This window comes from Etheostoma spectabile, chromosome 11 (assembly GCF_008692095.1).
Source record: "Etheostoma spectabile isolate EspeVRDwgs_2016 chromosome 11, UIUC_Espe_1.0, whole genome shotgun sequence".
NCBI lineage: Eukaryota > Metazoa > Chordata > Actinopteri > Perciformes > Percidae > Etheostoma > Etheostoma spectabile.
This window is the reverse complement of record NC_045743.1, coordinates 11,737,023-11,753,340: the sequence shown is the minus strand read 5'-3', so window position 1 is coordinate 11,753,340 and position 16,318 is coordinate 11,737,023. Positions and strand designations below refer to the sequence as shown.

General features: G+C 42.8%; 1 long non-coding RNA gene across 1 annotated transcript; it reads left to right on the top strand.

Annotated features, from left to right (window-relative positions):
- Positions 1-473: 473 nt before the first annotated feature.
- LOC116698171 (uncharacterized) lies at positions 474-12,838 on the top strand. Its single transcript, XR_004334141.1, has 4 exons — positions 474-567; positions 5,557-5,563; positions 8,403-8,408; positions 12,829-12,838. It is a non-coding gene; the product is annotated as an uncharacterized LOC116698171 (long non-coding RNA).
- Positions 12,839-16,318: the final 3,480 nt, after the last annotated feature.

The window sequence follows — 16,318 nt, the reverse complement described above, 5'->3', positions numbered from 1 at the left end:
ACAAAGATGTCTGGATGTTTATTTTGCACCTACTGGTCAGTGAGGTCAAAGCCATTTATATAATGTTTTATAACATTGGTGGACAGTGGAAGCTGAGGGTTGCAAGTTATTTGATTTGTTCTGGTTGGGTTCCTTACTATTATTGTGGAATTGTCAAAAATCTATGAATAAAGATAGGGTCGGTAGTCTTCAGCATACTGTATACAGTAGATATCTGCAATAGTTGGTAGATTAGTTGGTATTTTTGACAGGGACATTAAAAGTAACTCACAGAGTTAGATAAATCCATGCATACCCTTCTCATCTCCGTGCGTGTTGTAACTCTATCTGACACCCCCACCGAGCCTAGCTCAGCACAGATTCTGGTAACCGGCTCCATCTAGCCTACTGCTCCCAATGAGTGACAAAATAACGCCAACATTTTCCTGTTTACATTTTGTGATTTGTATAGTTACAGCAAATAACATACACAGTGTACAAATAACAAGGTCACGTGAGACACAGCCATCTACTAACCGTATACATACTGGGAACTATTCTCAGAAGGTGAAGCACTGCTACTTGGGCGTGATTATTATTCCAACTCTGAGCGTACTTTTGGCTCCTCACCAAGGGACTTCTCAGGTGCTGCGAGCAAATCACTCCGCCCAAGAAGCAGAAAAAGCAGTGCTTCGCCTTCTGGGAATAGTTCCCATATGTATACGGTTAATAGATGGAAGTGTCTTGTGTGACCTTGTTATTTGTACATGCTGTGATTGTACAAATAAGTTTAAGACAAAAACATGGACAACATCCAAAACAAGTTTACAGCTATTTAATGTACACAGTGCCATGGTTAGCATTACTAAACCTCTGTCCTCATTGACAGGCAGTGTTAACACACCTAAGCACCATGTGAATGGTAGTTTTAAATAATAGGACCATACCTTACAAAGAACAGCCAAGATGAGAAGAAGACGGTTAATACCAATTTCGAGTACATATACTCCATCACAAGTGAGTGGGTAATTTTTAGACTTCCATACAATGGTTTTTTGAACCAGTGCGTCCCCCTGCTGGAAATGAGATAATATGCAGGTTTAAGCACTTTTCAGACCCGGAAGCTCCATCCATCATGTTTTACTGCCACCGCCAAGATGAGGTGATGATTTTATTTGGTGAGTGGGGGGAGAAGGAAACCCCCATTACATTAATGGAAGATGCATTGCTTTTACAGGAAATGAAAAGAGCTCATTTGAATGTTCATGATTCATGGCAGACCCTTCCACTACTGCTAATTTATTCCTCCTAATCCATGCTCTCGACAACAACGCTGGAAATGCTTCTCAACCAAACCAACACTCCTTAACTGGAAAAAAAAAAAAATCACAAAAAACGTAGGTCACACCCACATAAGATAACACTGTTACTGTCTCAGTTATTTCATTTGGCAGCAGCAAATTACTATCTGTCAATCCCTTAATATGGTTTGCACTAAAATGAAATATTGGGCCAGTCTGGTAACTCTGCTATGGGTCCCGACAGATTCAAATATTGTGTTGAATCATTTGGCTTTACAAAGCACACAACATTGGCTCCCCTTGGTGATGCTGTCATGGTAGAACAATCCCATGCTCTTCTAGTTTTGCCCAGCTGATTTATCGATCTGGGTTGCTTTAATAAGAAACAACTTTAATTCATTATTTAATGTTTGTGCTGCACTGTATATTACACGATGGTCCACCTGTGCATACCTCACATCTGTATGTTCATTCTCTACTTTTCTAAGTCAAAGATGGCAACTTTCCAATGTTAATTTAGTGGATTATTAGTGTTTCAATGAAATATTTAAACCAGCAGTTAGATATTTATCTAACTCATCTTCCGTGGCAGATGACAACCATTTCAATGTCACCTCTGTCTTTTTCTCTAGGGATACAACTTGTATATTCAAATCAATGTGTTATTCCCTGTATTTTATTTGCAAAAACTGCACTATTTATGTCCAGCCACTCATAACATGCAGTCTCACTGAATCGTTGTCTACACTGGGATCAATGCCATCAAAAAACAAAGTGTTTCTCTTTGAAATGAGCATGTAGGCTGCTCAGCTTAGTTACTTTTAGATAAAATGAGATATAAATGACATTCAGAAATGAATGTTTATTGCCTTGAATCATTAAATGTTTATCATTAAAGGTTCATCCAAACTCACAGATCATTAACAAGGGAAGAAAATAGAAAATGTATTTGCCTTTGATTCGCTATTACTGTAAGTATAAATAGACAGCAATTTACTGTATTGCTGAGATAAACCATGTACTGTATGATGTATATCATCCATGTCATTTGAAGAAGAGCTATTGCTTTGCCTTTGCTTTGCTTTCTGCTCCTTTGCCTCATTTATTATAATATTATCACCTCACTTTAGCCTTGGCTCTTTAAATCCATTCATGTGTACATTGTGGACAGTTTTACAGTTTACTACAACGTGTATGTCAAGTTCTCCCCTTGTTAAGCACCCAAAGGACACGTGTACAAATCAAACTTCCAACTTAAACTCTTTTATTCTTATCTGGCTCTGTCAGGTGATTGGTCTGCCAGTAGATTAGTTGTTGATTAGTTGCAGATCAGGTTGTAAACCTTTTAAGACAGAACCAAAAATTAACATGAAAATCATTTCACACATTTCATCAAAATGAACTAATATTTGCATAAACCCATTTAACACAAAATTTTAAGTCAATTAAGTCCATCTACCCAGCAGTTAAACAATATGAAAGTAAGTAAACATTTCACCGACCATTGGCGTCTCTGGACTGAGCTTTGTGGGTGAACTTGGAGTGTCTTCTCTCTGCAGTCTGTGTTACTGACTGACTGAGCACCTCCATGTCTTACCAGGTGCTCCTAATCAGTGATGATGACTGATCAGGTGCACAGCAGCTGATCAGGTGCACTGCTGCTGGTGCACTCTGGGAAGTGAAGTTCTATTATGGGGCAATTTTCTTAAAATGAGATTCAGTTCAAAAACTCTTATGGAATATCAAGGAAGGGATAGAGGGACCCTGCCCGGTGGAAGCCCGGGGCCCCCGTCTGGAGCCAGGCCCAGACGGTGGGCTCGTGAGCGAGCGCCTGGTGGCCGGGTTTGCCACGGAGCCCGGTCGGGCACAGCCCGAAGAAGCAACGTGGCACTTCTCCCTCCAGCCCATGGGCCCACCACCTGTGGGAGGATCCAAAGGGGTCGGGTGCGCTGCCACATGGGTGGCGGCGAAGGTCAGGGGCTTCGACGGACCAGACCCGGGCAGCAGAGGCTGGCTCTGGGGACGTGGAATGTCACCTCTCTGTGGGGGAAGGAGCCGGAACTTGTGCGGGAGGTGGAGCGCTATCAGTTAGATCTGGTGGGGCTTACCTCTACGCACAGTCTCGGTTCTGGAACCGTACTCCTGGATAGGGGTTGGACTCTCTCCTACTCTGGAGTTGCCCAGGGTGTGAGGCGCCGGGCGGGTGTGGGGATACTCACAAGCCCCCGGCTGAGCGCCGCTGCGTTGGAGTTTACCCCGGTGGACGAGAGGGTCGCCTCCCTACGCCTGCGGGTGTTGGGGGGGAAAACTCTGACTGTTGTTTGTGCGTATGCACCAAACAAGAGTTCGGAGTATTCGGCCTTCTTGGAGACCTTGAATGGAGTCCTGTATGGGGCTCCAGTAGGGGACTCCATTGTTCTCCTGGGGGACTTCAACGCACACGTGGGCAATGATGGAGATACTTGGAGAGGCGTGATTGGGAGGAAGGGCCTCCCTGATCTAAACCAGAGCGGTTGTCTGTTGTTGGACTTCTGTGCTAGTCATGGATGTCCATCACAAACACCATGTTCGAACATAGGGATGTTCATAAGTGTACGTGGTACCAGAGCACCCTAGGCCAAAGGTCAATGATCGATTTTATAATCGTTTCATCTGATCTGAGCCGTATGTTTTGGACACTCGGGTGAAGAGAGGGCAGAGCTGTCAACTGATCACCATCTGGTGGTGAGTGGGTCAGGGGGTGGGGGAAGACTCTGGACAGACCTGGTAAGCCCAAACGTGTAGTGCGGGTAAACGGGGAACGTCTGGAAGAGGCCCCTGTCCGACGGGCTTTCAACTCGCACCATCCGGCGGAGCTTTTCGTGCATCCCTGTGGAGGCTGGGGGCATTGAACCTGAGTGGACAATGTTCAAAGTTTCCATTGCTAAAGCTGTGGCAGCGAGCTGTGGTCTTAGGGTCTTAGGTGCCTCAAGGGCGGTAACCCACGAACACCCTGGTGGACACCGGTGGTCAGGGAAGCCGTCGACTGAAGAGAGTCTTTCCGGGATATGTTATCCCGGAGGACTCCGGAGGCAGTTGCAGGGTACCGACGGGCCCGAAGGGCTGCAGCCTCTGCCGTGACAGAGGCAAAGCAGCGGGTGTGGGAGAAGTTCGGAGAAGACATGGAGAAGGACTTTCGGTCGCACCAAGGTGCTTCTGGAAAACCGTTCGCCACCTCAGGAGGGGAAGCGAGGGATCATCCAAGCTGTATACAGTAAGGATGGGACTTTGTTGACCTCAAATGGGGAGGTAATAGAGCGGTGGAAGGAGCACTTTGAGGAACTCCTAAATCCAGCTGACACGCCCTCTTTGGTGGAGGCAGAGCTGGAGGATGATGGGGGATTGTCGTCAATTTCCCTGGCGGAAGTCGCTGTGGTAGTCAAACAACTCCACAGCGGCAAAGCCCAGGGATTGATGAGATCCGTCCAGAAATGCTGAAAGCTCTGGGTGTGGAGGGGCTGTCTTGGTTGACACGCCTCTTCAACATTGCGTGGAAGTCTGGGACGGTGCCTAAGGAGTGGCAGACCGGGGTGGTGGTTCCCCTCTTCAAAAAGGGGGACCAGAGGGTGTGTGCCAACTACAGGGGTATCACACTTCTCAGCCTCCCTGGTAAAGTCTACTCCAAGGTGCTGGAAAGGAGGGTTCGGCCGATAGTCGAACCTCGGATTGAAGAGGAACAATGCGGATTCCGTCCTGGCCGTGGAACAACGGATCAGATCTTTACTCTCGCAAGGATCCTGGAGGGGGCCTGGGAGTATGCCCAACCAGTCTACATGTTTTGTGGATCTGGAGAAGGCGTATGACCGGGTCCCCCGGGAGAAATTGTGGGAGGTGCTGCGGGAATATGGGGTGAGGGGGTCCCTTCTTAGGGCCATCCAATCTCTGTATGACCAAAGCGAGAGCTGTGTCCGGGTTCTCGGCAGTAAGTCGGACTCGTTCCAGGTGAGGGTTGGCCTCCGCCAGGGCTGCGCTTTGTCACCAATCCTGTTTGTAATATATATGGACAGGATATCGAGGCGTAGTCGGGGCGGGGAGGGGTTGCAGTTCGGTGGGCTCGGGATCCCATCGCTGCTTTTTGCAGATGATGTGGTCCTGATGGCATCATCGGCCTGTGACCTACAGCACTCACTGGATCGGTTCGCAGCCGAGTGTGAAGCGGCTGGGATGAGGATCAGCACCTCTAAATCTGAGGCCATGGTTCTCAGCAGGAAACCGATGGAGTGCTCTCTCCGGGTAGGGATGGAGTCCTTACCTCAAGTGAAGGAGTTTAAGTACCTTGGGGTCTTGTTCGCGAGTGAGGGGACCATGGAGCGTGAGATTGGTCGGAGAATCGGAGCAGCTGGTGCGGTATTACATTCTGTTTATCGCACCGTTGTGACGAAAGAGAGCTGAGCCAGAAGGCAAAGCTCTCGATCTACCGGGCAATTTTCGTTCCTACCCTCACCTATGGTCATGAAGGCTGGGTCATGACCGAAAGAACGAGATCAAGGGTACAAGCGGCCGAAATGGGTTTCCTCAGGAGGGTGGCTGGCGTCTCCCTTAGAGATAGGGTGAGAAGCTCAGTCATCCGAGAGGAGCTCGGAGTAGAGCCGCTGCTCCTTCGCGTTGAAAGGAGCCAGTTGAGGTGGTTCGGGCATCTGGTAAGGATGCCTCCTGGGCGCCTCCCTAGGGAGGTATTCCAGGCACGTCCAACTGGGAGGAGACCTCGGGGAAGACCAGGACTAGGTGGAGAGATTATATCTCCAACCTGGCCTGGGAACGCCTCGGGATCCCCCAGTCGGAGCTAGTTGATGTGGCTCGGGAAAGGGAAGTTTGGGTCCCCTACTGGAGCTGCTGCCCCCGCGACCCGATACCGGATAAGCGGATGAAGATGGATGGATGGAGATTCAGCTTAACAGTGTATGATAAGTTACTTTTAACCCAGACGGACAACGCATTCTTCTGAGGGTAATGTATCAATTCACACACAGCTAAACAATATTGTAGACTAACATACTAATGTATAACTAATCACTAATTTCCCTAAATCACTCATTTGACCAATCACTGGAGTTTTCCACAACTTCAGCCAATTACAGCAGTCTAATGTGCCAAACTTTGCGTCAGTATGTGACTCTGAGAGCCACTGACCAAGCGACAGTAAGAACAAGTTGTCGTAACACACATACGTCGCCAAATTAATTTCCTTGTTTCTGATCAGCGAACATCTCACATTTACCAACAAAACGTACAGCAAAAGACTGTAAAACATTTCAGACTGTCCCTCCAACCTGTATACATCAAAGTCCACTGTAACAATTTTTCACTCTAAAGTCGCTGAAAGCGGCTGCTGTTTCCTGTCGGCTCTCTGCAGCTGCCAGGGCCACTGTTCAGATCCCACTGCGACTGATGTACGCACACAGACACACAAACACACATGGTGGATGCTGTGGACGTACACGGTACTTGGTGGACGTACACATTGACCTAAATTGAGGACAGCTATGCTCGTTATTGTAAGCGCAATGATGAGGTAAAGCCCAGTAAGTCCTTTAGCACCCCGTGTGAATGTGTGTCCCAGCCCAGGATAAGAAATCAACTTACAATGAAAAGATCAACAAGCCACTGTCAAATTGAATTGATTCAATAAATTATAATTTTTTTCTTCTTAAATCTACCAGCCTCATTCATATTATACCAACGTTTGCAGAATCCTGAGCCTTTTTGGTAAGGTTATGAGGAAAGCTCAGCCCAGAGTAGTTTTATTCTGCCCCAAATAAGTTTCCTTTTTATGTTTTTTTGCAATTTTCACTGTCTGTCACAACTTCATTGCAACAAAAATACAAAAGACAACATTTATCGCAATTTCTTTACAAAAGCGCCAACAAAATTAGGCCTTTTTGGCCACAACTGTCTAAAAAAAGACCGCGAAATCCTGGAGGGACTAGTTAAAACTGTCAGTGTCAAACGACGGCATTACATTGAATGTGAGTTTCAAAAAGGGCTAAGTCAAATGTGAAAACATCTTGCATTGAGAAAGAAAACCCTTATAAACAATTGTTTCAGTGCCAGAGAATAGCGTTAATGAAACTCTGCTCTTTGCTTAAATGTCACCGTAAAATTCCTTCACAGGGTGGCACAAGGCTTATTCAGTGGAACAGACACAAGCGGCGTGGCATCTTTCCTGCCGTCCTTGTGCTAGGCTTTCATACAACCTTTTACAGCTGAGAGCGTAACAATAGCTGTAAGCTGCTTTCCATGGTGTCTGACTCAGACTGTGTGGGACAGACAAACACTTATAAGGACATCAGTTTCTAAGGCTTAAGCTTCACACAGAGATTTCCTTTAGCCTCTTTTATCTCACCTCTCTTTGTCCCCTTGGAGACTTAGCAGGGCTAAGCTATTTTCCGTCATGGTTGTCTATGCTCCGACATCTAAATCTTAAAGCATTGTGTAACACATTTTGAACTGTGCACTTTGAGCTACCATCTGTAAATTGTTCCATGTAGGAAGCACGGGCATGATCCTTTAAACAGGTGTGACCCTAAAAACCTGATGTACATTTCACAAATGAGGAGAGAATGTCTCCAACCCCCGTAATGTACTGTTTTTCTTTTTGATATTAAATTTAACTTTTGGTTTTTTAAATTTTCATCAAAAAAATTTAAAATATAAAAAAGAGTTACGACTTACTTTTTAAGGGGAAAAGGAAATAGGAGAAAAGACTATTTAAATTTAAAAATTGGATGTTATTGATTTTTAAAAAAAAAAAAAAATTGGGTTTTTTTTCCCCAATGCCCAAAGGAAGGATCCTCAAAACCCAAAATTTGGAGGATGCCACGTCATAAAGCATAAACCCGCCCGCCAAAGGGACCTTCCAAGGCCAAGAATCCTCCGAATTCCCCCAAAGGGACCGCCCCTTCATTCAAAAAAATTTCCCTAGCCCAAAAAGGATGCTTTATGGGGTTCCCCCTTTTCGGGGTCCCAAATCACCCCCAACCCAAATGCGGGGGCCCTTTTCCCGGGGCCGTTAAAATAATAATGCGGCCCTCAGGGGGAGTTCGGCGGGGGGCCTGAGGGTTGAAGTTTAATTTAAATCTTTAGTTTGCCGTACATTTGTTTATCACCTTTTAATGTTTACAAAAATTTCAACTTAACGTTTAATCCCTTGTACAATTCCAAAATAATTTAGATCCCCCCACAAAACTTTAGCAAACCTGAACCCTTTTAAATATATTTCTGCTGTTACTAGCTGGGTTTCCCTGTCTTTGTAAAGTTTAATGCCGGGGGCATTTCATCCTCTTTATACCTTTACCGTATATCGTAACTTAAGAAAGGTTTTTAAAATTTGGGTGTTTTTTCCACTGGTTGTATCTGTAACGGGAGGTAACACGGGCCCATTTTTACTTCACAAACAACGTTTCAAGGCGACATTTGAGCACTCCCTTTAATAAGGGTTTATGTTATACCCTTCCATAACGTATTTAAAAACACTTTATTTTGGTTTTAAAACTCCCCTTTTAACGGGGCCTAAGGGGGGGGCGGCACCAGGAGGAAAACCCACCCCCAGGGAGACAGGGCCCAAAAGAGAGATTTTAATACATTTTTTGCTATTTTAAGCTTGTTTTTCTAACAATAAATGTTTTAAAATTTAACTGTTTTTTCCTTGCCCTTAAATTTTTTGGGCGTGTTTAAAATAATAAACTATTTATTTTTTCTGTTATTTTTTTTAAAATTTTGACGTGGATTTTTTCGAGGGCTGTTGAACAACCGTAAGGTTCATTTTAAAACCTTACAAATATACTGTCACAAAAGGTTATTTTCCCCTAAAGGGGCGATCAGACAGCTGCCGATGAGGATTTTGTTGCTTGCGACAGAAAAAGGTTTTTTAGGTTAGCCCACCTGTCCTTTTCATTTTGCATCACAAGTATATTAACGGTAAACCCCCACTTTTTTTTTTTCCCTTCATATGAAGGGAAAAACCCTTGACCCTTACAAAACCCTACCTTTCTGTTTTGGGGGCGGATTTTTTATCAATGGAAATTGACTTTTCATTTTTGAAAACTTTCCCAACTTTATTTTTAAATTTTTTCTCACTTACAGTTTCTGCATGTCAACCTGCCTGTGGTAGCTCTTTACGGGTTTAAACCCTTGTAGTTCCTGATCATATTTTTATTTCTTGACCGTAAATAAGCAATCTTAAAATTATGCCGTAAACTGAAAGGGCAAAATTTTAAACCAGCTACTTTTTTTTTTTTAAACTGATCCAGATACCCTCTGAATAATTGTTATTTTATATAAAATTGAAGTTTTCTGTCCAGGTCCCACTTTGGTTTGGGAAAATCGACCTTGAAAAACTTAATATTAAACACAACCCCAAAAAATTAAATTAAAAGGGAAAACCCTTTTTTAATTTAAAGCATTTTTTTGAAAGAAAATCTTTTTTAAAGCAAAAATTTTAAACATCTCTCTTTGGCCTCTGTCCCCCCTCTGGTCTTGCTTTGCCGTCCTTGGTGCCCGGGCCCCGTTGCCCCCTTTTAAAAAGCCCGTTAACAAAAACAAAAGATGTTTACTTTAGAATCCCTATAACTTTCCCGTTATTCACGGGAGTGCTCATACATGCACCCTTCTTTTGAACGGGGCTAGTAAATTTAAACATGGTGCGGGTTAAATAATTCCCGTCTCAATACAACCAGTGATAAAAAAACCCACTTTCTAAACCCTGCTATTGCTAATTTTTACGCTTTCAAAACGGAAATTTTAACGGATAACTTGCCCATTAAACTTTAAAGAGGGCCAACCTCCCTCCTAACGGCCAATTTTTAACTGACGGTTTCAGTTATTTTTCCGGGGGCTCGGGGTTATCTCCCTAATTTTTATAGCAATTTGTAAAAAGCTTTAAACTTTTAACCCTTGAAAATTAAATGAAAAACATTCCGGTGATAACAAAGGGTAGGGCCCCAAACACACATAAAATTTTTTACATTTAAATTTAATATTTTCAAACCTTCACCGTCCCCCATCCCTCGAACTCCCCCTTTTTCATCCTGTTTTTTTTTTTAAAACGAGCCGCCCCAAAGGCTCGCGCATAGGATTGTGGGTGTTTGGGGGACCGGGGAAGGTACACATTCATCCTTCTCCGTCAAGGGGAAAATTTTTTCTAAATGAAGGCCCCGCCGCCCTCGGGGAATTGGGAAAGGTTTCTCAAAATTTGGGAAAGGGGCCCTTCGCGGACGTTGATGACGTACCCCGCCCCTCCTCCGGGCTTTGGGAGGTTTTTTTTCCTGAATTAAAAAAAGGCTGCTGTTTTCATTTTCTACCCCCAACAGCAAATTTTAAACAGCACATTTAAACCCTTTCCAAACCATTTCACCCGTGGTTTAAAAATCCCGAAAAAAAAATTAAGTGACGCCACCCCGCAATGACGTGCACTTTTAGCCTTTTCCTTTGGGTACAGTTCCCCCCTTTCCTAAGGAGGACTCGGGCCCTGCTCCTAAAGGGAACCCTTTCCCTTTGGGAAGGACGGCCCCTACCAAGGGGGACCTTGAATTGAAAACCCCATTGTCTCCTCCATCCATCTTCGTCCTTATGGGTCAGGGGGGCAGCAGCCCCTCGGGCCCCCCCCGAACTTCCCTTTCCCAAGCCCATCAACCATCCCCCCGACCCGGGGATCCCAGGTTTTTTTATGCCCCGGGTTGGGGAAAATCTCCCCCTAGTCCTGGGTCTTCCCCAATACCTCCTCCCCGCTGGCCCTTGGAAAACCCCCCCTAGGGGGAACTCTACTTTTGACTTTTTCTTTGGGGACTGAGGGTCTCACCCTATCTCTAAGGGAACCCAGCCACCCCCCTGAGGAAAACCCTTTTTGCCCCCTTTACCCCGGATCCCCGTTCTTTTGGTCAAAAAAAAAATTGTTTTTGAAATTTAAAAACTTTTTACTCCTGCAGGGTAATGGCAGAGTAACGACAAGCTGTAAGGAAAAAGAAAGCTGTACCACTACAAGGGCCCCGATCCTGGGGTTTTTTTGTTCCTTTTATGAAAATTGGCAAACCCTAAACACCTGGCCTTCCAGCCCCCCGACACTCTTTTTTTTTCTCTCTCTCTCTCCCCCACCACCCCACACACACCACACACACCCCCCACACACACCCCACCCACACACACCCCACCCCCCCAAACCCAAACACACACCACACACACCCCACCCCACACCCACACACCCCACACACCCCCCACCCCACACACACACACACCCACCCCACACACACACACCCCAACACAATCCAAAATTACGATTTCAACATGGCTCCTCAAAATTTTAACCCGGGATTCCCTTTACCCTTGGGTTTACAGGGAAAAAAAAAAATAAAAATTAAATCACCTGTCCAAAATTTTAAGCAGAGTAAGCTTACTTAAAAAATACAATTTGGGGTTTTGTACATTTTACTTATTAAATGGGGGCCTCACTGAATGCTGGAAAAACCCGGGGAAAAATTTGATATTAAACAAAAAAAAATTGTTTTTATGTGAAAATTTGGGGAACTACCCTTTTGATTGCTTTTAAAAATTTTTAGAAAACCCCCGAAAACCACTTAAAAACACCAAAACCCCTTTAGGGCCCCGGAGAAAAATCCAGTTTTTACAAAAACTTTGACCCTTTGGCGATTTCCCGCAAAAACTGCATTTTTATTAATTAGATGCTGAGCCCTGCTTTTGGAAACCTTTTTTTTTTCCCGAAAACCCCCTTTGTAAACAAAATACCCAAGGGAAAAAAAAGACCTCCCCTGAATTTCCCTAAGGGCTCTAGTTTTTTTTTTGTAAAATTTTCATGAAAACGCAATCCCAAACGGTAATTTAAAACAATTTTCAAAAAAAAGGTTTTTGTTTTTCAATAAAATGGGTTTTCTATTGGGGACTAACACGGGCAAGCATGGGAAAATAACTCAAATTTAAATCACAGATTTTCAGCTTTCCAAATCAAATTTTGCAAACTTTCCCAAAACCTAATTGCGAAAACTTCAAATACACAATTTAGAATAGGCGAAAAAAACACATTCTTAAATGAAGGTAAAATGCATGTTTTTTTTTCCCCCAAATTAAAAAATGATTCCCTGAATTGGGGATTTCTGTAAAAGGGTATATTGGTTGAGGGCTTAAGGAAACCTTGAAATGCCCTGCCGGGTTTTAACCTCGCCCAAACTACAGACATGGATCCCCCTTAGATTTCTTTTCCTTAAAATCAATGTCTTCCCCCCCTCTCTAAAACGATCCTACTTTTAGCCCCCCTGAAGACAAAAAGTCGCGGGCCCGCCGGGGCCTTGGGTGGCAAAGGGATACTGAAAATTTTCAAGAGCTTCCATATAAATCAAAACTTTTCAGTTATAATTGGATATCTTTTCTTTTTATTTGCCTGCAGTTAACACAGACTACCACAAGAAATCTTCAAAAAGCCTCCTACGGGAGATTTTCTTTTCTTTCTAATTATTTCCCTCACTGAGCAAGTAAATAACTATGCCATGCTCACATCCCGCAGAGCAGCAGCTCTCCCTCCTTCCTGAGATTCATGGGTACCGAAATGGTTTACAAACTATCTGCTATCCTTAAATCAGTGATAGGCCCGAATAAACACTATGTCAGTATCATTGTCATGAGTTTGTTCCTTGTGTTGCCTCTGTATTCTGCTCCACATACCTTCTTCTCTCCCCTGTCATCATGCCTGATTAAAACTCTCACTGTGACTGCGGGAGCCATCATTCATGTCATTTCCGAGGACAATCCTGTGATTTCCCAACGGTGTCTGCAGCCGGGGACAATACTCTACTTAACAATTTCTCGGATGGATCAATTTATCTGTGCGGAAACCTGAATTGTTTGCACAAAGCTGAGAAACTGATTTGGTGCCTGAGAGAAGTGACACACCTGTCAGATAAGATATCATAACTGCATGAAATTATAATTTAACTTTTTCCATTAAATGTCATCCCTGTCTGTACTATGTATCATCAAAGCAAACAAACTGACATTATAGAGATGTCAATGACTGCAGGCTCATTGAAATCCAAAATAATTTTGAGATGGCTGCAAGATGTGGAATTGGATATGAATAGTTACTCCATAATATATTTTAATATAAAATATAAATAAGTACATACATTTTTTATCACATGATAAAAATGTGTTAAAGGACATTCAGAATTATTATTTGAACCTGACCACCAGTCCTACTTACAGGATATGAAACCAGCTGGGTTGCGTTGTAATCATAATACCTTCCCAATAAAACATTCTTTTCCTAAAAACCTCCTTTTTAGCTACCTGTTTTGAAATGTACTTTTAAAATCTACAAAACAAAATTGCAAACATGGTTAATCCTTGCACTTGGCAATAAACAATCCCAAAATTATCTAAATTTATTTTTTCACAATATAGGAAATTTATTGTGTGCCCCCTATGGAGAAATTTTAACAAAACCTACAGTAAGGCAACGGTAACCCCAAAGAAAAGGGGTTTGGGATAGGGCAATAAAAAGGCTGGAAACTTTTTTGATTTTTTCAGCACATTAGGGGTTAATTAGCTTGCCCAAAAAACATTTGCCTGTCCATCCTTTTGGGTCAAGTGAAAATGTAGATCCTGAAAAAAAATGCTCCCAACTCTGCGCTCTAAATCAATTATAAAAAATTTTATTTTCCAACCTCAAAGTATTTGGTCTTTTTAAAAAATTGGGTTAGGTTTTTTTGTTTTACAAACTTTAAAACTGGCTACTTTTTATTCTTTGTTTTTCCCTTTTACAAAGGCCTTAATTTTGGATTAATTTTGCACCACTTTTTTTGAAATGTGTTTGTGGCAACCTTTTACCCATATCTGCAGCACAAAAATGGTTTACAGCATAATCACTTGATACCCTTCATTTTTACATTTTTTCACAAAATGTGTTCAGGCAATTATCGCAATCGGTGCAAAAGATTTTTTAAACTGTCTGGGCATAACCCCCTTCTAAACACCACACTGCCAAGAAAAGGGATTAGAAACACAATAGCATCAGGGTCTCTCTTGTGTTTAAAGGGCTTTATTACAGACACACAACCCCACCTCACGCCCAAACTCTTTGCCAGTTTTAATCAGCACACCCCATAATGGGGGACGCATGCCAAAACAAATCAAGTGACAGCCCTCACCTTTTTAGGCAGGCTTGTTATGATTCGTGTGCTTTCCTTTCCTTGAACCCTCTATCTTCCCATGTGACATGCTTGTCTTCTTTGTTCCTAAAACCCACACAAAAACAAACCAGCGCTCACGATGGAAAAATTTTTTATAAAACATCGCCTCAAATCGCTGTGCAGGAAGTTTAAAATCAAACCCCAAATTTAAATCAAAAAATTTCCCCAAATTATGTTACTCATTTTCATATCATTGGAAATTATTTGAACAAAAGAAAATTTTTTAAGACCTGACTGCACACAACATGCGGTTTTTTATTTTGGCTAAATTTTTTTGGAAAGTTGGGGCCCCAGCACTACTCTGGGCTTTGTGGGGGAAGGGGTAAAAGTTTTAGCCAACTGTTCCACTCTTAATTTTTTTCTTTGCCTCCAACCCAAGACCCCAAAACACAAAAAAAACGACTTTACAACCATTAATGCACGGACAATTTTTTATTTAAACCCTTTACTTTCTCGTTGTCTTTTTAGTCATTAAAATTGCGTTTTGCCTACCAAATTTTTCAAACCCCCCCTTTCCTTTGGGTTTTTGACACTTTTAAGGTTTTTACGTTTTATTTTTCCATCCCTTTTTAAAACTTTGGTCAAGAAAAAGACGCATGAAATGACCATTCTTTGTCATGGGGCATTAGTTGTTAAATCTATAATAATAATATTCCAATCTTAAAGAGGGAGCTTTCAAGCAATTTGAAGTTACAAAAACTCGGATTTAGGGTGACCCAGCCTAAAAAAACTTGCCATTTTTCACTCATGTGCACTAATTCATGAGCTCTCTATTCCCATTTTGTGAAAATTCTGCAACATGATACAGTGGTTTTCTTTGAGACTTGTCATTTCACATTAGTGTGTTTATAACATAGCGCACATACAGTTGTCCTTGATATGATTTGTCATCAGAAGAAAAGGGCACATGTTACTTGAAGTAACAGAAGGGATTTGTGTGCTCTGGCTCCTCAAATCATTCAAAACATCAAACAGTGCAATGGTCCATGCATAAATGTTGGACACACTGCCTTACTCATATTAGGCTCATTTCAGGTTCATAATTGTATTTAGAGGTAATTTCAAACTAGGTTTACATGGTGTAATTTAAAAAACACCATAGGCCCTATTTTAATGATCTAAGCACACGGCATGAAGCACATGGCACAGGTGAGTTTAGGGCGTGTCCAAATCCACTTTGGCTAGTTTGATGATGAAAAAAAAAAAAAAAAATAGTCTGTATGCCGGGCGCATGGTTAAAAAGGTTTATACTTAGTATCTTTATTAATCAAAAGGTGTGTTTTAGGCGTAACATGTAATAATCCAATCCGAGTGTCATCTCCCATTCCCTTTAACAGTCAGGCGCGTTTGTACCTTGGCGCATTGCTATCATGATGATGGAATTACACAGTCATATTTTTATTTCTAATCTTTTGCATGTTTGTGTGTTGCTTTGCTTCCCTGTGTGTGTAACAATCATAGTGTGCAAGCTGTCCAGAAGACATTTTACTAATCCGCTGTTAAAATAATGAAATGCTGCGCTACTGACTTAAGACCAGTTTTTTGTTGGTCAATGGCACAATCATGGCACTTCCTGCTGCCTCAAGATGCGCAAGCACTACGCCAAGAATTAACCTGAACACAACTCCCTGTAAGACCAGCAAGCCCATGGGTGCAAAGATGGGCGCAGGCGCATTTGCCATTTAAACAACATGGGTGCTGGATGGGAAATTGACAACTGCTAGGCGACCATTATAATGTGTGTTACAAAGTGACGCACGTTTGTAACGGAAGTAAAGGCTGGACTACAATAGCAGTCCAGTCCAG